This window comes from Sturnira hondurensis, unplaced genomic scaffold (genome assembly GCF_014824575.4).
Source record: "Sturnira hondurensis isolate 20B ecotype Veracruz unplaced genomic scaffold, ASM1482457v3 Scaffold0020038, whole genome shotgun sequence".
In the NCBI taxonomy this organism is placed as follows: Eukaryota; Metazoa; Chordata; class Mammalia; order Chiroptera; family Phyllostomidae; genus Sturnira; species Sturnira hondurensis.
In genome coordinates this window covers 410,916-436,295 of record NW_028092669.1, presented here as the reverse complement: position 1 = coordinate 436,295, position 25,380 = coordinate 410,916, and the positions used below count along the sequence as shown (strand labels likewise).

Genomic DNA, 25,380 nt, shown 5'->3' with positions numbered 1-25,380 from the left:
GTCTATAGCCTCATCCTCATTCTCACTGGTTCACATATTCATTTATTATTTCCTGAGCAACCATTCTACACAAGGCCTACACACCCAAGACAAAAACCCAGGCAAGGGGATGTAGGCGAGAAAAAAATCTCTGCCTCTACCCATCTTAGTTTCTCCAGCTGGAGAAATTAGACTGGGAAAGACAGAGCAACAGGCAAAAAGCATACACATTTATTTACTGCAAGTTTTATGTGACAACAGAACCTCTGTAAGAAAATGAAGACCTACAAAAGCAATTAAACCTGAGTGTTTTTATGCTATATTTGATGAACAGTGAAAAGTCATGAAAAAATGTAATAAGACAAAGGGTATGAGCCAGGGGAAAGTGAGTGAAGCCTTTGTTCAGATTCCCCTCAGCTTTCCTGTCTTCAGAGAGAAGGAGGTTCCTTTCCTTCAGGTCTAGGGGGAGTGACTCCCCCGTGAGGGTTGATGGGGTTAGGATATGCTACCCTAAAATATGGCACCTTGGCTGACCGAATATATTAAGCTGAAGAAGTTTGAAAAAACCGAACAGCAGAAGCAAGGTTGCTCTGACCTTCTCCCACCTTCTCCCCTGAAGCAGGTCAGAAGAAAGGAGACTCCTTCTCTCTAGAGACAAAGGGACTTGGAGGAGAATCTGAACCAGCAGGCCTTGCCAAGTTTCCCTCCGTTTACCACGTACTCTGTACTCTTACCTTGTAGTCTTTCACCTCTCCTGTTCTTTCACAACTGTCCATTCCCCATCAAATCCGGTAGGGATGTGCTCACGATGACTTTCTAACCAACTGAGGTACCGGGCCAGGACTCTCTCTGCTTTTTTGTTTGTCTCTTTGCTTTTAAAACAACACACATTTATCCTTTAGTTCTCTGGATAGAAATCCAACATGGGCTAAGATCAAGGTGTCAGTTAGCACAGCTGCATTTCTTTCTGGAGCCTGAGGAAGAACCCATTTCTTTGCTTTTTCTGGCTCCTGGAGGCTGTGTGTATTTCTTGGCTCATGGCCCCTTCTTCCATCTCAACAACAACAATGTCAGGCTGAGTTATGCTGCCATCTCTGTGGTTCTCTGACCAAAGCCAGAAAGCTTCTCAGTTTATAAGGACTCCTGCAATTAGTTCGTGCCCACCTGGAGAATCCAGAATAATCTGCTGTCTCAAGGTCTATAATCTGTGTGTTTTCGATACCTTTTATTTTTTCAATTACAATTGACAAACAATACTATACTAGTTTCAGGTATACAACATAGAGATTAGACAATCATCTCAATAAGCGTAGAACCCCTCTGACACCATAGCATACTTATCACAATATTTGACTATATTCCCTATGCTGTACTTCACATCTCCATGGCTGTTTTTGTAACTGGCAATTTTCACATCTTAATCTCCTCCCCCTTTTCACCCCATCCTCCCAACCCTACTCCCATCTGGTAACTATCAAAATGTTCTCTGTCTGTATGAGTTTGTTTCTGTTTTGTTTGTTCACTGGTTTTGTTTATTAAATTTCACATATGAGTGTCTTTCTCAATCTGACCTATTTTACTCAGCACAGTACCCTCTAGGCCCATCCATATTATTACAAATGGCAAGATTTTATTCTTTTTTATGGCTGAATCCTATTCCATTGTATGTACGTACCACATCTCTATCCATTCATCCACCAATGAGCACTTAGCTTGCTTCCATATTTTGGCTATTGTAATTAATGCAGCAATGAACACAGGGATGCATATGTTTTTTCAAAGTAGAGCTTTGGGTTTCTTCAGATAAATACCTCAAAGCAGAATTGCTGAGTCCTTTTTTGTCTCTTTTTAGCCTTTGTTTTAAAGTCTACTTTGTTTGATGTAAGTATTGCTAGCCCAGATTGGTTTTTTTTGTTTCCATTTGCATAAAATATCTTTTTCCATCCCTTTTCTTTCAGTCTCTGTGTGTTTTTCATCTGAAGTGGATCACCTGTAAGCAGCAATGGATGGGTATTGTTTTTTTACCCATTCAGTCATTCCATTCTTTTGATTGGAACATTTGATCCATTTACACTTAAAGGTATTATTGATAGAAATGTAGTTATTGCCATATTATTATTTATATTTTTAATTTTTTTCCTTCTTCTTCTTAAAGAAGTCCCTTGAACACTTGTTATAATACTGATTTGGTGGAGATGAACTCCTTTAGCTTTTTCTTGTCTGGGACACACGGGTTATTTGCAGCACAACACCCAGAGGATATTTTCAAAGATATTAGATCAAGTCACTGCTGGCTACAAACCTGCCAATGACTCCCATGTTTTTAGAGAAAAAGCCAAAAGGCTGATAATAGCTGCAAGACCTACTAGGACCTACCAAAGGCAGAGCATCCCCACAGGTCTGCCTTTGTATTTGGTTTCTCCTTGTTCACACTGGCAATAGCTTTTCTTAAATACACGAGCACACCTCATCTTAAGGCCTTTGTTCTAGTATTGTCTCACCTGGAGCACGTTCACCAGAGAGTTTCCAGAAGATTCCTCACCTTCTTTAAGTCTGCTCCAACCTCACTGCTCTGCGAGGCTGCTCCACCGATACTGTGACCTGCTCCCTCTCCACTCTGCACTCGGCACCTTCGGTCCCTAATACTGCCCTGCTTTCCAACATAGTACCATTCATCTTCTAACATGATATCATTTATTCGTTTTTTATTTGTTTGTCTGTTTGTTTATTGTTTTTCTCTCCCCTGGAATTTAAGCTCCATGAGGTCAGGAGTCTTTGGATGTTTTGTTTGCGGGTGTTTAGAACAATGTCTCACATATAACAGACACATAATGCGTGTGTGCTCTTAACTGATGAATCGTTCCCTGGTACCAACAACCATACTGCTTTTTCACAATACTCTGACAGTGCCTACTTCTGACCTTGTCTCACAGTTTGCTGCATCAAACCTGCATTATTATGGGAGAGTGAGCAGAAAGATAAATAAGAAAATGTTTGGAGGCAGTTTCCTCAGGAATTTTGGTAGGGCTCTTCTTTAAAGCAATTTCTTTAGCTTGTCATCTGCTTCTGTTTGCTTGGCTTTCTCCACAGTTCCCAGGATCTCTCCTACTTTAACCTTTCACAGAGTCATAATTTTAAAACTCTTCATATTTTCAATAGACTGTCAAACACGAAGCAAGAAAGTGAATGTGTGAAAATGAATAATGACCAACAGGGCCATACCACATGTGCCAATCCCTTTTTCTCAACATGGGACAGTGCAGACCAGCATAACCTAAACCAAAGCAGAGTCCAGCACAGCCATGGTCCCATAGTAGTCTCTGCTTCTGTGGGAAGGAGGTGGGTGATGGTGGTGCTGGGAGTGGACCCAGCACTGTTCAGCTTGCCTGACCCTCCGGGCTCCTGATGGGGGGCCAGCAACCAAGAACCTGATTCTGGAATGCCTGGAAATGGCAAGACAAACGGCTATTGAGCAACTCACATTTGTCAGAAAATCTGCTAAGTGTACTATGTGTACAACCTTAGAATCACTGTTATTATCCCATTACACATAGGAGGACACTGAGGCTCAGGGAAGCTAAAGTAACTTGCTAAAGTTCTCACAACCAGTAAATGGGAAGGCAAGATTGGAACCCAGGACCACTTGACTCCAAATCTCTACTTGAGCCACTATAATGGGCAGAGAAATAGCCTCTGTTTTGTATTAGTTTAATAACAACTCACACCACATCTCTGTTTAGCTGCATGAACCAATGATAGATTTTCAAATAGTTTTTTAATATCACAGAGCACTTTATAATGCACAGTGCATTGTTATTATTTTAAAATTTCACTAATAATTGAAAAATTAGACTTGTGAATTTGTTAGGTATGACTTAAATAAATTACCAAGTGCTTGAAAAAGAAACATCCCTAACAGATATAATAAGCATATTGTACTAAGAACACCTTATTTAGCCTCGGAGGCATCTTCTGGCATCCATCCTTCCTTGCCTGTGGTCTTGTAGTTCTCCCCAATAAACACAGGGTGGCATCACATGCACGTGGTTTTACAGCCACAGGCCTCAAACAAATGATTGCTTCTTTGGATTAACGAGTCAGATTCTGGACACTTTTGCCTTCATAACTGAATTTTCCGCAATAAAAGTGATACCTCTCGTTATTTTACACACAAAGGTAAGCATCGTTTCCCAACAGTTCAGAGTACGTAAAGCTGGAAAGACCTGTCATTAATACTTATTTGATAATAGGTTTCTTTTACTGCCATTTTAACCAACAGAATTGTTCTTGAATATTCCTTTTAAGAAGAAAGAAGATATAGAACTTCCTCTGTTAGTTATGTTTAAGAGAAAGTTGAATCCAACACACTGGACTGGCTTAGTGGTGTCCTGCTGTATATCTCATCAGACAACTTACAGATACCCTAGTTCTATCCACTTCATGTACTCTTTTAAAAACTACATCTCACAGATATAATTGTGAGAGGGACTTTAGTCTTAAATTGGGGCAGCAAATGTGTGAGGGCAGGGGCAGTTACCTCACTGGTCAGGTGGCAATTGAATGAAGAACTGCAGAAGTGGACAAGGAGAAGTGGACAACCGGACAAGGAGCGTTGCTGATAAAGCTCAGTGGAGGTGGATGAGGCAGATCGTGTCTGGCCTATTCCAGAGAGCGAAAGGGAGCCTTAAGGAAACAGCAGAGTGACCCCTTAGCAGTGAGCTCACACACATTCATTGTCAAGAGTAGATTCAGACAAGGTTTGGATTCTGTTTGAAAATCTTAAAGAATATATCTCTTACTTAAATACAACTTTCTTCTACTTGTATGATTATAAATTAGCACATGTTAATAAAGAAGCTAAGAGAGCGCTAACAGTCTGTATAATGGGGAGATTGCTCAAACATGCAAATGTCAAGCCCACACAATACACTAGGATTGCGAAAGCAGCTACAGAAAACTTTGTGTCAAGATTCTCTTGTAGCCGAAGAGACAGAATAGCAACACTGTGGCAGGACAAATGCTAGAAAAAAAAGATACCAAAGATCCAGAGAGCAGCAGTGATCACAGTAATCCAGTGGGAGCCGCGGATGAAAATCTGCGAGCGAGCCCCACGCGCTCTCCGCCCTGCATTTCTCTTCCTTCCCACTGCGTGGCGCGCTTGGCCCGCAGCTCTGTAGGAGGAAGGCTTTGATTCAGAATTGCGGCTCCAGGAAGGAAGGATTTAGTACTGTTCACATTTGAGAAGAGACTTTCCAGATTTGGAAAAAGTGGGGGAAAACACCCAAACCTCTTCTCCTCAGCGTCCAATAAAATCAGAGATGAAAGAAGACCGTTTTAGCCTGGCAAATAAGAAAATAAACAAGTGCTTGAAAGAAGTAAGTTTTTCTTTTTTAAATTTGCTTTTGCAATAGGTTTTTCTTCCCTGAAAAACAAAATACTAAAATAGCAAGTTATGTTTTCATTTATAACTCCTTCTCAAGAGGAAATCTAATAATAACAAGGGGTTCCCACTGGATTCAGCTTATTTCATCATGTAAATACATTTGTATCCTCTGGGGAAAGAAACCTACACTGAGCCAGGTATTTCTCTTTTAAATTGGTGATTTTACTCATTTGCATTTCCTTCTTCCTTTACCTCGAACAACCTCTCAGAATGAAGAGAAGCGGTAAGTTCTGCAGCTGTATGTTGGACTGTGCCTTCTCAGCCAGTGATACGCGATACGGAAAAATGGCAGCAAAATGATTTGCTATGCTTTGTTCTAAATCTTGTCAGAAAAGCAATTTCCCCTCACTAACTTTTATCTTATTTATACCAAATGTTTATTCACATGTTTAGAAAGCGGCACCATGTACTGGAAAGTGAAAAGACCTATAGTTACTCACACTTTTCAACCTCAGCTGTATTTCCTAAAGGAAGAAACACAGTTTCTCAAATCATTTGGCTTCAGTTTCCTCTTCTATAAAATAGGGATGATAATAATGAGGTGAATTAAGAGTGGCAGTTCAACCTCTGCCACTCTGCCCATTGAGAGGTGGAGTGTTACGTCCTCTCCCTTGAACACCCCCCAGAATGCAGTTTCTGTGACTACTTTGGCCAACAGAACATAGAGGAAGTGATGTTGCTTCAGGGCCCAGGCCTTGCAGGGGTGTCCAACCTGTGGCCCGTGTGGCCCCTGTGGCTGTGAATGTGGCCCAACACAAAATCGTAAATTTACTTAAAACATTATGAGATTTTTTTTGTAACTATGTGTCACGATATATTTAATGTGTGGATCTTCTTCTAGTGTGGCGCAGAGACGTCTAAAGGTTGAACACCCTTGCTTAGAGCAAGGCAGCTCCTACTTCCTGTCACTCTTGGAGCCCTAAGCAGTCCAACTACCCTGAGGCTGCTACGATGTGAGGAAGACTAAGCTACCAGGCAAAGGTCTGTGTGTGGAGGGGAAGATGCCCAGCCAGCCCCAGCTCTTCCAGTCCCTAGCCATTACAGACATCTCAGCTGAGGTCTTGGACATCATGAAGCAGAGGCGAGCTCTTCAGAGGTGTGCTCTATCCAGATTCCTGTCCACACTATCATTAGACACAATAATAACAAATTCTTGTTTTAAGCTATTGAGCTTTGGGACAGTTTTTTAAGCAGAAGCTGGTAAGCACAGCAAGTGCCTATCTTGTGGAGCTGTGTCAGTTTTACAAAAACCCTTCAAAACACCTGATGGACCCAGAACTGGCAGTGAGGGCTCAGTACATAGTGATCATCATTATTACTGCCCTTTGTATTTAATTTTCATAGGGCAGTTTTTTTAGAAGTGTGGGCAGAGAATCCTCTCTAAGCTCACAGAAGACTTTAAAATCCCTTGCACCTGACTCACTTAGGAGTCCACAGGCTTTGGGATTGCAAATATTCCTAGCTTAAACAAGTCAGGTGCAAGGAAAGCCACTAAGTCCAGCCATTGCTGGCACTTCCATTAAATATGTGCTCTCTTCAGTGAACAAGACGTGCTGGCCCTGCATTCCCGAGACATCACAGGCATGCAAAGAGCAGCTCCACACTTGTTTTTTTCCTCCTGTAAATCTCCTTGACTCCCTAAACTCAGTAGGCAACTAAACACAATTGAATTTAAGGAAGAGGTCCTTTTTAAATGCAGCTGTTGACATCCAGGGTCCACAGAGGAGTTCAGAGCTCGCCAGGCAGGCCTAAAACATCTTAAGAACTCAGTCTCTATGGCCCCCAAGGGACCTTATCTTTGGTCCCTTAGGGGACACTTCCAATGATGACACTAGACCTCTTGGGACCATCATGGTACTGGTAATATTAAGAAATAAAGTATTCTTAATGTACTAAACTTATAAAACTCAGAATTCCAAAAGATGGTGTGTTCTGATCCTTCAGTCTGTAACGTGTGGGCTCAATGCTCTCCATTACTGCTGTCGTTGGCACTTTCTCTTGCCTGGAGTACTGGCCAGTCTGCTCTTACTGATCAGTCATCCAGCCACCACTCTGCTCTCTATAGAATCTATCATCCACTCTGCAGTACAACCTTCTTAAAGTACAAATGCCACTGTGTGGTCACACCATTCTGATTCAATAGCTTGAAAAATTCCCCATGGACAGAAGGAAATGTAGCAATTCACAAAGGTGGAATACCCAGCTTTCCTGACCCCGGCCCTGTGTCTGCCTCTACCTGCTTTCCTGAAGGCTGGAGGCCAGTGCTTTGCCCATCCTCAGAGAGGAGGGGAAGTTGGGAAGAGTGGGGGATGCAGGTAAGAATGACACAGCACAAAGATGTTGGAAGCAGCTGAACCCAGCTTGGAGGTGAAGTAAAGATCTTTTGCTTACGGACTTCTTCATGTTTCTCAGTCCACCCCTGGATCCTAACCTGGGAATCTCGACATCAGTTAAAGTTACCAGGACAGGACAAACAACTTTGGATGACATGTTTTCCCCATTGGTTGTTTGAAACTGCTTGGAAAAAGGGAGAAACAGTAAACTTGTAAAAAGTAAAAAAGCAAAAACTGGGAGGGGAGAGACTTCAGCGACCCTCAGGTATCCCCAGCAAAGCTGAGACCTGCCACCTTAGTTCTTGTGCTGAGGCTTCCAGAGGCTCTGTTCCCCGGGGACTGCAGCTCCTCCTTGGGGCTCCCACATAGCCATAGTGACCTCCTGGACCCCCCCTCAAGAAACCGAGCTCCTATCTCCCCACTCTGCGCCACATTGTTTTCTTGTTTTCCACACTTCAGGTTTCTCCTGTCACTCCACCTCACATGCAGGTCGTCCTTCAGAGTCGGAGCACACATCTCCAATATTCCCAATAGGCCCGACCCTCACTTCCTTCACTGACGGGGCATACAGACCCCAGCTCATGTCTCCTCCCCCAGCCTCATCCCCTGTGGAAGGACACTCCTTGTGTGGCTTCTTGCTGCCCTTGGTTGGCTTTCTGCCATCCATCTAGCATTATTCTGGGGACAGAAGAACAAGTGAGATGGAGACTGTCATTTGGTGGGTCTCATACATGACACTGATGGCTGCACAGACACATGGGATGGTGATGAGCACATAGTGTGTTTGTGGGTGGCTCTAGGAAGAGCTTCTGCATTAGCGACATTTTCAGGTATTTTGCTGGTCCTACAGACAGAGAAAGATCCTACTCCTACAGTCAGTGTGATGAGACAGCAGCAATCCACCTGAGCAAATAGATCTCCTCCAAGTGCTATTGAAAGCAGCAGCATTTACAATTGTAGAACTCTAATTTTATGGCTTTGACTTACAAGTCCAAGACGGTCCCTGTAGGTAAGGTAGCCATCAACTGGCAGGTGGTTAAATTTAAAATACAGGGTTAAATCTTCAGTATTTAAAATTGGCTCTTGAGTAAATTTTCTTACTGAGTTATAATCTATATCTTATTTATTAAAAATACAAATTTATAAAAATGGAAAAACTTAGCCACATTAACTTTTCTTGTACCAGTTTATCAAGACGGTTTGGTTGCTGCTGGAAGCCCTGCTGCTTCCCACTTTGGACCAGCTCCCTGCAGCTTGGCACGGTCAGTGCTCCAGGCTCCCAGAGACCGGCGTCGGCTGCCCTACTCTCTCGGCACTGAACAGAACATACATACATCTCCTCACTTGTCACTGGGACTGTGTGTGTTTAATTTTCCCGGGCAAGATTCCTTTTCCTGCCTCTGGAGTAAAGAATTCTCTTCTGTTTCTTAGATAAGCAATGGATGTCTTTGCACTTACAGTTATCTTTGCTGTTGAAAATAGCTTTGGATAGAGAATTAGACTAACATAATCAAACATTCTGAATTGAATTAAAAGACAGTTTTTTGAATTTAGAGTTCTGCTGACTTTATTGTCAAAGCTGTGCTAAAATCTGATGATCTTATTTCAAATTCTGTAATATTCTGTACCTTTGAATTCTGTCTGGGGCAGTTTTTAAAGAACTCAGGCTTTATGGTCAGTGAGGAAAATGAGACACCACATTCAAAGTTTACTTATCAATCCAGAACATATTTGCAAAGCACTGAGGTCCATGATGTGGACAGAACATGGGCAAGTCAGACATGGTCCCTTCCCTGGAGGAGCTCACTCTGTAGCAAAAGTAACAGCAATTTAATAACATTTTGTAAAACTACAAACATGGAAACTGCTGCCAAGGAAATGGAACCTGTCTAGGGGTGGGTTAGGGAGGGATGACTGTAATTTCAAATGGCTCATGAAAATGTTAGAGAGATGAGATTCTAAGAAAAAGAATGCATGGATCAACAAGTAAGGTACAGAGACTGGGAACCTGGTGCCCATGAACTCCCCCCAAACTTTAATGTGAATGTGGATGGATGATTAACGACCAGGCACTCGATTCATATCAACTGAGTAGTACACGATGCTTCATCACTATGTTACAGATTACATCCCAAATCCTAAGGAGTTGGCAGAGAAGACTGAGGAATAATAATACAAGAATTTGTGGGGAAGAAACATCAGGTAACTGTGATATTTTTCACATTTCAAAGTTGTTCTTTAGAATGATTTGTTTTTGAATGATCTGTGATTTGTATGTGGTTATTGTAATTATACAAACATGAACTGAGGAAACACTTTAATTGGGAGAAGGGAATAGAGGAAGAAAGATGGCTGGAAACAGAAAAAAGTCTAATTTGGATTGACTCTTGAATTGCAATCAATTCCAGGGAAGGGTTTGACACTTATTAATACTACAATTAAAAAAAAAAGAAATATAGTGCTCATCTTGCAATGTTGTGCCTGCTTCTAATGATGAAATCCTCCCTAACTCACGCTGGTGCAAAAGGTAGAAAGGATGTGTAGACTGTTTTTCATTCCTTTTGAACTCATTTAGGGCCACTACCTCTTCCTCCTGTTTGAGAGCAGGCTGAGACCCAGCCAAGAAGGAACCTTAGTTAAATCCCAGAACACTGGTTTATAAGATAATGGAAAGCATTGTGATACAAAACAGACACACATACTCAGGCACACATCCACACATGCACATACACACAATCCTCTCTCAGAAAGAGCAAGGATTCCAAGAGAAAAAGTTGCTTTGGACTGAAGATTTTGGAAAAAAATGCCTGCAAAAAAAGTGAAAAAAGAAAGAAGTCAGGAGAGACAGCATGCGTTTGAGGGACTTAGTTCTGTAAGGCCCATCACTTATGGGGTGGCACAAGAGAATAATTTGTGAAAAATAAAAAGTTCTATTTAAAAATAAAAGTTCTAAAAAATAAAATAAGTCCTAGCAAAATAAAAGTTCTATCCTTAGTATTCCTGATATCATGCCATGGCTGAGGTCCAGCTGACTCTGCATAAAAAGAATTACCATTGAGGTCTGATGTAATGGATTATGGTTAGACTATCTAGGCAGGGGAGTACTGGAAAAAAATAAACTTCCAATGCTAACTAACTATTGTGTGAGAGAGCTTGAATGAAGGATGGTGACACTTGGGCAAATTAACTTTGGTGGAGAGAGGGGACCCACAAGGGGGTCACGTCAAAACCCGCCCAGGGGAGGTGAGTAAGATGAACTCCCTGATTGGCACCTCACTCCCACTCCTTCCTCCACAATAGTTTGTCCAAGAACATCTTTGGATACATAAGAAAAGCAAGAGGACTTCTACATGGATGTTACAAAGTAAATGGTTTTGCTATAAAGAAGTAGAGCAACTTAGGGTCTTAAATTTGGATAAGCTTAATAAAAACCATCATTTTAAATATTTGGTAGAACATACTCTGCATGCAGACTGAATGTTTGGGCATTTATTAACACCTGATAATCGCCACTACTATGAGAACACTCTGGGGACACATAATTAAGACCCATTAACAGGAATGCAACCTGGTGTTTATGGCTTATATATGTAGGAGGCAATCTGTCTTGAGTTAGTACATAATAACATCTCACTGTTTTGGGAACATTCCTTCAGTTGATTTTCTTAATTAGACTTAACTGAAGGATGAAAGTCAACTTTGACTACACAAAACCCTGGAAAAGAAGACCATTGCAGTTAATACAATAACTGAGTGTGGGAGCCACATACATCAAAGTTACACACGAATAAGAGAATTATATTTCTAAAGATCCCTCAACCGGGAAAGGCTAATTCCAGATGCACTGAGGGTTTTAAATTTAAGTGACCGTCTTAATACTGGTAATAAATGTGGGGCAGACCTGGAGTATGCACACAGACATCATTGCTACATCCAGCTCAGTGAATAGCATGTAAAGATTATCTAGCTTCCGTATTCTTGAATGGGAGTGTACTAGACTGGGAAGTCTCCCAAAAGGGAATCTTTCTGTGCTGTCAGAAATAGTTGTCCTTTTTCCTGAGCAATTAATTTGTTCAAGTCATAGGAAAATTTGTCACGTTGCCACTTTGGTTTCTATAAAGACTGACGTTAAATATGGTTCTCCTCTAGCCAGAATCGAAGATTTGCCAGCAGGACACAGAGACATCAGGTCAGATCACTGGAAAGAAGTAGGGAGGGACTGTACGAGTAGTTTGCCTAGGATTGGCTCAGAAGCTGAATGCCTCCAAAGCACATAGAGTTACAGGTGAGAAGATTTGAAATAAAAGCACTCTCGGCTCTTGGGCTCACTCACTGGCTCTCTCTTCCTGGAGGATGCCTGGATGATGGTGCTGAAGCTGCCTGCATTTCTCAGTGGAAGGTATTTTGGATGGGAAGGAACTCTGGGCACAGCCTAGTATCAGGCTGGCCTGGCAGAGGGTGGCAGGGTGATTCTTCTCTGGGTGTTCCAGAGGGGACGGGCTCTGAGGCAAAAGCCTGCCGTTCTTCCAAAATTGTGTAGCTTTTGTATCTTATCTTGTTTTAGTTTGTAAACTAGCCCTACAGAAATCATTAAAACTAACAGGGAGAAATAATTAAAACATCTTACTTTTGATAGAAGTAAGCTGTTAAAGAGTTTAGTCTTAATCGATAGGCTTAAGTGAGATTAAAGCTGTAGCTATAGAGTTAGTTTGGCCTTAATCGATAGAGTTAACTGACTAATGCAAATGGAAAGCTGATATTCCAAAATTCTGAAGCTTTTGAATAGACTCCTTACTTTATCAACAAACTTTGCCTCTGAAGTTTTGTGGAGAGAATGGCAGCAGGACCCCAGTTGCTATTCAATTGCTGTTCTGTACAAGCACATCCTGATAATATGCTGGTCACATCTGGATTGTTCTTATTTTTGTTTTTTTTTAATTTTATTTATTTTTAGAGAGAGAGGAGGAGTAAGGGAGAAAGAGAGGGAGAGAAACATCAATGTGCAATGTGCAAGAGATACCTCAATCACTTACCTCAGGCACACCCCTAATGGGGGAATCGGCCTGCAACCCAGACATGTGCCCTGATTGGGAATCAAAACGGTGATCTTTCATTCAGTTCACAGGCCAGCACTCAATCCACTGAGCCACACAAGCCACGGCTGAATTGTTCTTATTTTCGAAGCACAACATTCTGTTTGGCTAGATGCACTCAGCTATTTTTATATTCTATTTGGTCTATTTCCATAAGCTGCCTTGAATCATTTTTGGAATAAAGTGGGATAAAAATAAGTAAATAAACACTGATTGCAAATTCAAGAACTCAGACAATTTTACCATACTAAACTAATGCAGGAAGAACAAAGTCAAGCATACAAATCAACCATTCAAGAGCAAAAACTGTGAAGCACTAAAATGAGCAAGAGCATCAGTTTATAACCACTGTTCCACTCTAAATATAACCCCTCACTATCAGAGCAAGGTAATGTTCCATATTTTGTCATCCCCTGAAAAAAGTCACACTTTAAAACTTCTTGGTCTTTTATGGAAATGAAACCCAGTTGTCCTGCCTCCAGTGATTCCTACCCGTATGCTAATAACTTGCCCTACAGACTGGCCTGGCTTTTCCATTGTAATTAAGTATCTTCTCTGATCTTTGTTAACAGTAAAATGTTTAACAAGTATCCTCATGCAGAATCTCTTTGTGTGTGTGTTTTATATATGATACACGCCTTGGGTGCCAGACATGAGGGAGGTAAAGTTGAAGCTGATGTTACATAGGAATAGCTTCTAGGTAAACACAATAAATACATAAATTACTCCTTTATAAAAAGCTCTGAATCTTCTTAAGTTCTTATAGCAATGGTTTTTTGAGTCCTTAATATTTCTACACCATGCAACATAAAATAAACAACTTTAGCTTCTAAATCTTTAAAGACACCAATGCCAAATATGAAGGTATCTTACTTTTGAAATTATAACTCACCAATTATACAAGAATGGTCTAGAATAATAGAAGTAGAATAGGCAGTACTATTATTTTCATCGCTCCACCTATATCCATGATATTTTATTCAGTGTTTTAAGAGAAATGTTAATGCATTAAACTGAAGCTTAATTTAAAAAGAAAGAATGGAGCAGTGATTAGAATCACTACAGCGAAGTCATGTTAGAAAAATGTGGGGGTCGGGGAAAACCTTTGCCAAAAAACCAAATTGGAAAGAGCAGTTATTTGGGAGCCTATCAAGTGAAGAAAGAGTCTAATTTATTCTGACAGAAATGGGGCCATGGGTGGAAGCAGACTGATTTTGTCCCAATATTAGAAGATTATTTTTGGAACTTTGTGTTCAGAAATGGAATAACATGCCTCAGAGATTTTGGCCAGGTCTGTGGAAGTGCTCAAGCTGACACTGGATGTCCTCATCAGTTATGGAACCGGGAATATCACTTCATTGGGTAGGGGACAGGACTAGATAGATCCAAAGTTTTGTGAACGTAAAATCCTGTATTTGTTGCAACATATTTGTTATTTGTAAATTGCAGAAGGACATAGCCTAATGATCAGTTTCCTCAGTGTTGGTAATGTAAAAATAATAGTGAATAACTATCAAAATAAATATTTGAGCTTTAGAATAACTTAAGTCTCTAGATATGTCAGACAATTGTCAAGAGCCTGGATAAATGTCATAAAAGTGTCCCAACAAAAGCCCATGTATGAACACAGGAAAGTTTTTAAAAATCTTTATGCCTTTAAGGATGTCTCTGTCTAATAACAAAGCTAACAGAACTGAGACTTCAGCGACCACGTGTGACAATGAATAGAATCTCTAAAATGCTTCTTTAGAAAATTCACTAAAGGAGTTCTGCAGCCCAGGACATGCATCAACAACAAGCCCTGGAGGGTGGGCAAATCTGATTTCCAAGGTTATTTTATTATAGCATTCAAATATTCAATTTGCAACAAACATGTATGAGGCATGTAAAGGAACAGCAAAAATAATAGGGTCCATTCTTAAGAAAAACTGTTGAAAGCCAGAGGAAAACAAAGAATCCTGAAAACATCAAGAAAGAAACTAATTTTTACATTCAAGAAATCCTCATTAAGACTAACAACTTATTTTAGAAACCATGAAGACCATAAAGCAGTTAGATGACAAATTTAAAGTTATGAAAGAAAAAAATGGGGTTTGCCTAACAGGTGGTCTAGGCATACTCCTTACAGATGAGTCTGAGACAATAGGCCTCTGGTACCCAGGACACCCAGCTTCTTCTCATCCCAGAACTCCCCTGACAGCTCCCATAGGATTCCTAAGGTCCCAGGAGACTGGACTTTCTTTGGGAAGAATGATCATGGCTGAAGTATCTTGGGCCTGATTCTGCCTTCATCTGAGCCACCCTTGACACTCAATGCATCCCATCCACATTTTATCCCTGCTTCTTCATCAGGACCCACACTTGCTCCTCCCACAGATCTGAGGTCACACAGCACAATTTGTGGTGTCCAACTGCACCCTGGTAAACCAAAAATTCTACCTACCTGGAGCAAAAAAATATTGATAAAGTGTCCATTCTTCAAGAAGATGTGATTGTATATTTATCACTTAACAGCAGGGCTTCATAATATCTGATGTAAACATTGATGAAAATAAAGGGAGAGATAAATAGTTCTACAATCATAGTTGGAGATTTAATACCTCACTTTCAATAATGGATAGAACAACTAGACAGAAGATCAATAAGGAAGCAGAAGACCTGAACAGCTTGACCCAGCAGACAGCCATGGAACATGCACCCACTGCCAGCAGAAGACACACTCTAAGTACACATGGGGCATTCTCCAGGATGGTCATATGTTAGGCACACATAACTATCAGTAAATGTTAAAATATTGAAATTATGCAAAAAACCTTCTGTGACTACAATGAAATGAAACCATAAATCAATTAACAGAAGAAAAACTAGAAATGTATAAATGTGTCATAATTAAACAACTCACTCTTAAAAACCAATGAATCAAAGAAAAATGTAAGACAAAGTAAGAAAATGCTTTGATACAAATGAAAGCAAATATACAACATGCTAAAACTTTGGGATGAAGTCAAAGCAGTGCTCAGAGCAAATTTATAACTGAATGGCTGCATTAAAAAAGGGAGATCTCAAGCCAATAACTATCCACCTCTAGGAACTAGAAAAAGAAGAGCAAACTAAAAACAAAGCAAGCAGAAGAAATTAGTGAAGATTAGTACAAAGATAAATGAAATATAAAAACAAGTAGAATGAAAGTTCTTTGAAAAGACTAACAAAATTAACAAACTAACAAGAAAGAGAAAACATTCAAATTACTGAAATCAGAAAGTACCAACCTTGCAGAAACAAAAAAGATTTATAAGACAATACTATGAAAAAGTGCACATCACAAATTAGATAACTTAGATGAAATGAACAAATAGAAACAATAATCTACCAAAACTAGCTGAAGAAGAAATAGATAATCTTATGACCTATAATAAGTAAAGAGATTGAGCCATTAATCAAAAACCTGGGAGTAAAGAAAGGCCCAGGATCAGATGGCCTCACTGGTGAATTCTACAAAATATTAAAAAATTAAAACCAAGCTTTCTTAATTGCTAAAAAATAGAAGAGAAGGAACATCTTTTAACACATTTTGGGAGGTGAAAATTAACATAATACCAAAGCAAAAAAGACTCTAGAAGAAAAATATAGCCTTGGCTGGTGTAGCTCAGTGGATTGAGCATGGGCCTGCGAACCAGACGATCACGGTTCGATTCCCAGTCAGGGCACATGCCTGGGTTGCAGGCCAGTTCCCAGCAGGGGACCCATGAGAGGCAACCATACATTGATATTTCTCTCCCTCTCTCCTTCCCTTCCCCTCTAAAGATAAATAAATAAAATCTTTAAAAAATATAACAGACCAACATCCTTGGTTAATATAGATGCAGAAATCCTCAACAAAATACTAACAAACTGAACCCAGCATCATATTAAACATATTATACACTGTTACTAAGTGAAATTTATTCCCAAAGTGCAAGAGTGGCTCAACATAAGAAAATCAATCAATTCAATACACTATATTAATAGAACAAAGAAGGAAAAACACACAAACACATGATCCTCTCAATTGATGGAGAAAAGCATTTGACAAAATCTAACACCTTTTCATAATAAAAACACTTAGTAAACTATAAATAAAGGTAACATTATCAAAATAATAAAGGGCATTTATGAAGGTAAAGCATTGCACTCAATAATGAAAAACTGAAAACTTGCTTTCTCATATCAGGAACAAGACAGGGATATCTACTTTTGCCACTTATTTCAAAATTTTACTAGATATTCTACCCAGAATAATTTAGCAAGAAAAATAAATAAAAGGCATCCAAATTGTAAATAAAAATTTTATTCACAGATGACATAATTTTACATATAGAAAAGCTTTAAAAACCCTCATAAAAATTATTAGAGCTAATAAATGAATTCAGCAAGTTGCACAGCACAAGATCAACACACACAAACCCATTGTATTTCTATAGATTAGCAATGAATAATCTAAGAAAATTAAGAAAACAATTGCATTAAAAATAATGTTTAGCCCTGGCTGGTGTAGCTCAGTGGATTGAGCTCGGACCTGTGAACCAGACGATCACGGTTCGATTCCCAGTCAGGGCACATGCCTGGGTTGCAGGCCAGTTCCCTGCAGGCCAACACCCAGCAGGGGACACACGAAAGGCAACCATACATTGATGTTTCTCTCCCTCTCTCCTTCCCTTCCCCTGGAAAGATAAATAAATAAAATATTAAAAAAAATAATGTTTAAAAGACCAAAATACTTCAGTTTAACTTCAGCTCAGACAGTAAAAAACTTGTACACTAAAAACCAAAAAATATTATCAAAAGATTAAAGAAGTCCTATGTTGCAGACCACTCTGCCTAGTTTTAGGAATTGTATCTCTACCCCTTGTGGCTAAGGGCAAGGGAATAACTCTGGAATGCAAGCCTAAGGAGACAAAGCTTGTCTCTGGTAGCAAATGCTGCCTCAGTTTCCTCTCCCTGCCCCCAAAGATTGGTTGGAAGTCAATGACCGATAAGACCCCTCACAGCAGGGGGGGGGGGGACTGCAACAAAGAGCAGTGGACTCTCACGCCCCCCTTTGTCAAAGCCCTGAGTCCCCATGTTCTCTGGGAGAAACATTTCCTGGCTCTAATCCCCTTAAGCCTGAATACCTGATGGGAGAGGTGCAGCTCCTGGCCTTGCAAGAGTGTGTCCTGGGGAAAAATCTGGCATCACAAAGACTTGCTGATAAGGCTGTGAAATCTGCTCTGCTAAGAGTGCTTTCATTCACATGTTAAGGGTTTGAGCAAGAAACCCTAATATTCTGTTCCTGACAGACTCTGATTCAGACTAAACACTCAGATTTCTTTGAAATGTTATCACTGTTTGATCCTTGCCACCATATTCCTGTGTATTAGAACCCAATAAAAGGCTACAGAGGAGGGGGCTCGGGGCCTTTTTCTCCTTGGAGAACCTGGCCGCTGCTGGCCTTTTTCCCCTGAGAAACTGGCCACCAGCCCATGGCCTTTTCCGTCTGGGAAAATGGCCACTTCTCCCCTCTAAGCAGATCACATCATGTCTCGGCCGTATTCACTCTCATCTGTGGCACTTGGGGGCACTTGCCAGGAAGTCGCCCCCTCAGTCCTAAATAAATGGAAAGACATTTTTTGTTAACAAATCATACAATGTTCTTAAGATGGCAATATTCCTCAAAGCCACTTACAAATTCAGTGCAAACCCTCCCTATTATAATTCCAATAGCCTTTTTTTTTTTTTTTTTTGCAGAAATGGAAAAACCAGTCCTGAAGTTTACATAAATTGCCAGGGAAACTAAATCAGCAAAACAATATTGAAAAATAAGAGAAAATTTGCAGTGCCTATATTTTCTTATTGCAAAACTTACTACAAAGCTACAGTAAGCAAAATTATGTGGTATTAGCATAAGGATATATAATAAATAGAGATATATGTAAAATTACATACATATAGGTCACAGAATAGAATTGAGACTTTATAAATAAATCTATACATCTAATGTATATGTCTATACATTTATTGTATAAATAGATCTATACATCTATTGATTGCAACAAGCATGTCAAGACCATTCAATGGAGGGAAAAGGTAGTTTTTCAACAAATCGTGTTGGGACAACAGGATGTCTACATTGTAAAAGAAGAAAATTGGACCTCATCTCACACCAGATACAAAACTTGACTCAAAATGATTTGAAGACCTAAATGTGAGAGCTAAAACTATGAAAGTCTTTGAAGAAAGGTAGGAGTGAATCTTCATGACCTTGGACTAGGCAATGATTTCTTACATATATCAAAAGTATAAGCAAGGAAAGAAGCAAATAAATTGGCTTCATCAAAATGAAAAACTTTTGTGCATCAAAGGACACAAGAAAGGAAAAAGAAAACCCACAGAATCAGAGGAAATATTTGTAAATTACATGCAGGCATTCCTTGTTTTATTGTGCTTTGCTTTATTGAGTGTCTCAAATACTGCATCTTCATCAACCTTGGGGCAAGACCTTCTCCTAGCAAAAAGAGTATGACTCACTGAAGGCTGAGATGATGGTTAACATTTTTAGCAATGAAGTACTTTTAAATTAAGGTATATACATTGCTTTTTTTTAGAATGTACATAATGTACATTATGTACATTTTTTTAATGTACATAATGCTATTGTACATTAAATGGACTACACTGTAGTGTAAACATAACTTTTATATGCACTGAGAAACCAAAAAATCATGTGACTTACTTTATTGTGATACTCCCTTTATTTTGCGGTGCTCTGGAACTGAACCCAGAATATCTCCAAGGCATACCTATCTATGATAATGTCTAGGATCCAAAATATATAAAGAATTCTTATAACTCAACAGGTAAATGACAAAACAACCCAATTCAAAATGAATGAAGGACTGGAAGACATTTGTTCAAAGAAGATACACAAATGGGCACTAAACACATGATAAGATGCTCAACATCAATACTCATTCGGGAAATGCAAACCAAACTACGATGCAAAACCAATTCACAGCTCCTAGTATGGATATAATTTTCAAGAAATGAAGTATAACAAGTGTTTCCAAGGATATAGAGAAATTGAACCCCTCATACACTGCTGGTGAGAGTGTAATATGAAGCAACTGTTTCTTAATAAGATAACAGATGACTTACTCTACCTTACTCTACAACCTAACAAGTTTTCCCTTAGGTATATATACCCCAAAGAACTGAAAACAGGTGTTCACACAGAAGCTTGTGCATGAATGTTTATAAGAGCATCATTTGAAATACAACCAAAGTAAAACAAAAGTCCATGAGTTGATGAATAAACAGATAAAATATGGTATACAGTAGAATGTTATTCATCCATAAGAAGTATGAGTAGTAATATACTGATAAATACTACAGCATCAAAGAACCTAGAATACATGATAACTGAAGAAGCCAGACAGAAAAAAAAAGAAATATACTGTATTTCTTGGTACCATTTAAATAAAATATTCAGAATATATAAACTCATTCAGAACAGAAAGCAGAATAGTGATTTCCTAGGTTACAGGATTAACTGTTTAAAGGGTATTTGTCTCCTTTTGGGTGACGGAAATGTCTGGAACCAGATAGTGTTTATGTTTGCATAACATCATGAATGATCTGAATGTTCCTGAACTGTACACTTTAAAGTGGTTAAAATGGTGAATTTAAGTTATGTGACTTTAAACATTGTGAAGTTTTTCTGAAAGTGAATAACTACCCAAATGCACAGAAAGCACCATACTTTAAATGGTCATTATTTCTATTGCTTTTTAATATTCAATTGCAAATTCTTGGAAGCTGGAATCAGTGCATTAATCTTTTTGCAATTGTCACAGTGCCACTTCCAACATCTTATGTATAAAGCCGGTAAAGTAAAATGTATCATGAAGGAGAGGGGCTCCAAAGATGCATCAAAGCCCCACAGTGCACAATAAGTAACACGACCACCCCCCAGTAACTTTTATTTCTTGAGCAACTACTTTGAACCATACACATTCATCATTTCTAATCTTTACAATTTTGCAAGGTGGGTACAACATGGTACCACATAACTCGAGGAATGATAGCTGTTCAACTAATGTCAAGAGTTAAAGTTAGAATATCATAGATGATGGTCCAAATGTACCTTGAATATTTTATTTTTTAATTAAATTTACTAGGGTAACATTAGTTAATAGTACATCTCTATGATACATGACCTGTATATTGTGGGTCCATCCCCTAAAATCAAATTAAATCATCTTCTGTCACCATATATATGGCCCCTTTTATCTTTTACCACTTATGTACAAAAATTAATTCTAAATGGATCAAAGACCTAAATATGAGATCTGAAACAATAAATTTACATAGAAGAAAACGTAGGTACTAAATTTAAGGACCATTATCTTAGAGAAGATTTTATGAATTTGAATGTTTTATTTTAATTAAAAACATATAAACATATATTTACTCCTCAAACTTTTCATCAGGGACTTTCTTTTCTCACAGGTTCACCAACTTTTTAATACATTTCATTGGTAAAGCTTGGCCCACAATTTTCAGTTTTAGTTTCTTCAGTTAGAAGGAAAAGCTAGAGATGCTCGTGAAATTGTTAGAGCTCAGATTCCTCCCATATTTTTGTCCCCTTTCCTAACCAGTAACTTATAATTCTCTTATTTATATTTTACTCAGCAGCAACATTTTCAGTCACTTTTTATATTATCTTTCCAACACATTCAACTAGGGTTTCATGGAGAAAACAATGTTATCTTTTAAATTTTTAGTAATTATTTTGTTGATTATTTTTTCTTTAAAAAAATCAGCTTTGACATTATTTCTATATTACAACAGGTTCATTTGGCTGCAACACCCACGCTCCTTCGTATGTCTTAGAAAGTTAAAGCACAGGGTGCAAGGCTCTCCTGGAAAGGCTGTAGGAAATGATTTCCTACATGTTTTTCTGAGTAGGTTCTGCCCAACCTACTCAGAGAAACAGCAAAATGAGAAAGCGGTTTCCAGAACAAGATCTGTGTCTTTCTGGATTTCTTACAAATTGTTAGATGGGTCAACTAAAGATAAGAGGTTTGACATTCTCTCCCTTAAATTTGCATATGGTCACAAGAACTTCAGGCTTCCAGAGTTCCCATTACTTTAAAATTATTTTGAGCACTACCATTCTTTCCAACATTTTAGTGTTCTTTAAGTGAATTAGAAGTGAAAAGTAAGCTTATTGGTTCTCTGTTGTCTAAAAAACATTTAGAAACCAGACGCAAGTGAACAATTGGGCACAGCATAGTGGTGATAATGCCTACATCATTTCCTAGGAGAAGGTTGCTCCACAAATAGAAAGTAGTGGGTTTTTTAAATTTTTATTTATTTATTTATCTTTAGAGGGGAAGGAGAAGGAGAGAAACATCAATGTATGGTTGCCTTTCGTGGGTCCCCTGCTGGGAGTTGGCCTGCAGGGAACCGGCCTGCAACCCAGGCATGTGCCCTGGCTGGGAATCGAACCGCAATCCTCTGGTTCACAGGCCCGCGCTCAATCCACTGAACTATATGAGCCAGGGCAGTAGTGGGGTTTTTTTCTTTTTAAAATCAGGCTGCTCATTTAAATTCATATTCACTGCTTTATTATGCTTAAAATTGCACATGACCTCTTTGGATCTTTGGCTCAATAATCACTTTGATGTTTTATTTATTGATTCAGAAAAAGACTTGCCTTTCAAGTTCGTTATCTCTCATTTCAATGGAATTTTTCAAAGTATATAGAAACTAACCCCATAGTACAGTCTACTCAGTTTGAAACTGGCACAAGATTCTGAAGTATTATTGGTACCCTGGGTGTTTCCTGCCATTTAGTTTCAAGCTAATAAGGAAATGCAGAAGTTGGCTAGAGTTTGCAATGAATTCAGCTAGACATTCGTGCTGGAACACACTCAAAGAAGATTCCTTGAGAAGGCATTTTATTGTACCAGGGACTTTGTTTTCTTGGCTGTTGAAATTATTTATATTTGGAAATCAGAGCTATTTCTCATCTTTGACCAATTCTTTTGTGAAGCCTCAACTTCCATATTTATGCAATCCACCTGTGACATCATTCAGTTGTTCCCATGGAGGGAAATATATATATTCACACTCTAGGAAGACACAACATAAAATGTAATTTTTAAAAAAAGCTCTGTTCAAGTCCTTTGTCCGTTGTTTAAATCAAGGCTTTTCAGGGGTTTTGCTTGTTTCTATTGAGTTTAAGAATTTCTTATATATCCATTAAATATTAACCCTTTATTAGATATGGTTTGCAATATGCTCTTCCACTCCATAGGCAGCGTTTTCACACTATTAATTGTTCCCTTTGTGGTGCAGAAGCTTTTTTGTTTTAATGCAGTCCCAGTTGTTTAGCTTTGCTTTTGTTGCCTTTGCTTTTGGAATCTTTTCCAAGACATCATTGCCAAGACTAATGTCATGAAGCTTTTCCCTATGTTTTTTTTGGTAGGAGTTTTATAGTTTCAGGTCTTCATGTATACACCTTTAATACATTTTGATTTGACTTTTGTGTATAGTTTAAAGGTCAAATTTTATTCTTTTTTTATCTGGATATTCTGTTTTCCCAACACCATTAGTTGAAGAGACTATCCTCATGCATTTTGGCACCCTTGTCAGAGGACAGTTGACTATTTAAGTGTGGGTTCATTTCTGGACTCTTCACTCTGTTCCATTGGTCCACATGTCTGTCCCTATGCTAGGCTGTTTTACTGGTCTATAACATACTATTTTAATTACTTTGGCTCTGCAATATATTTTGAAATCAGAAAGTATCGTGCCTCCAGCTTTTTTCTTCTTTCTCAAGTTAGCTTTAGTTATCTGGAGGCCTTTGTGGTTCCACATACATTTTAGGATTATTTTGTCTCTTTCTGCAAAACATGCCATGGACATTTTGATGGAATTGCATTGAATCTGTGCATCGCTCTGCGTCATATGGACATTTTAACAATATTAATTCTTCTAATCTATGAACATGGAATCTCCTCACATTAATTTATCTCTGCTTTAGTTTCTTTCATCACTGTTTTGCAATTTCAGTGCACAAGTTTTTCACCTTAGTTTACTCCTAGTGTGAAAAGGCAACCTCTGAAATTGGAGAATATATTTGTAAACCCTATACCTGACAAGGAATTAAATATTTAAAAATATAGAGAGAACTTCTACAACTCAGTAATGAAAAATAATAATAATCTGATTTTAAAATGGGCAGGAGTCCCACAGTGGGTGGGGAGAGGAGCCAACACAGAGTCAAGGGGGCGGGGTCACTGGCAGTGGCTCCTCCAGGCCACTGGATGGGGAGGGGACTGTGAGAGCACCTCATGGAACCTGCCCAGTCTGGGAAGCGGTGGCAAGCAAGCCTGGGGCAGGGCCAGGGCTTCAGTGAAGCTCCCGTGGTCCTCATTTTCCGTTGGTCACCGGAGTTTGTGGTAATTGTTGCTGCTGGCCCTGCCTCTTCCTCTTCCCGTGGTGTCTCTTTAGCTGTAGTAGCTGCACCCTTGCACCTTGGGAGGGTGATACAGGCACCAAGATGTGCACCTGCATGACCTGTCATTGAGGAGCCAGTCGCCAGTTGCTGGTACACGGCCTGAGGACTGCAGGGCTTTCACGAGTACAGTATCCAAAAAAACCTACTAGAGTCGTTTTTGCAAACCTTGAGGATGTACGCACTGTGGGTCTTGTGCTGCTCAAGATTACAAACAAGTGGATCCATCTACTACCTGAAGAATTTTCTTCCTTGGACCTTTGCATCATGTGTCCCTCTCTGGGTGTGCACTTTCCAGTGTGGATATATGTAGACCACCAACTTATGGCCTTGTATTGATGGAAAGATTTACAGAGAACAATGGAAGACAGGAATGTTTGAACACAAATCTTTGCAAACACAGCACTGGGATATATTTGCCTTATACACAACTAAAGCCATGGAAAGATCAAAGATTCTGTTACAGTTACTATGATAAATTTCAGGGGGAGATTTACAGACCCATTGAACATCTATGAGTACTGGATATGAGTATTATAGAATGACCCTGCATCTTTTAACAATTACTTAAAAAATACTGTAATTCTATATGTGGAAGACATCCGAGGGTGTTATTAAATGCTGTCGTGGAGCTCTAGAAGAATGAACATGATTTTTTTCTTTTTGAGTTATGCCAGGCAAGCCAGTGTAAAAACTGGCAAGCCAGTTCAGTGAGTTTTGCAGCTATGTAAAGGAGCAAACAGGTCTGTCCACATGGTGCTCTGGTGAATGACCCAACCACTAATTCTGGAAGAGACAGGTCTTTATTTACAGTATTCCAGCCTTGGGGAGAGGGGCTCAGAACACTTATGCTCAGAGCCCTCCTTTCCCTCGAGACCCAGAACTTCTCTTGTTTTCCAAAAGGCTATGAGCCAAAACCAAACTAGTTTCCCCTTTCCTTATTTTAAGCTGGCTGTGCAAACAGTTCTTTAGTCTCTCTGGAAGGTACCAAAG

At 39.3% G+C, this 25,380-nt stretch overlaps 1 pseudogene; it reads left to right on the top strand.

Annotated features, from left to right (window-relative positions):
• The first annotated feature begins 496 nt into the window (after window positions 1-496).
• LOC118974957 (uncharacterized) lies at window positions 497-25,118 on the top strand (annotated as a pseudogene).
• The last annotated feature ends 262 nt before the right edge of the window (window positions 25,119-25,380 follow it).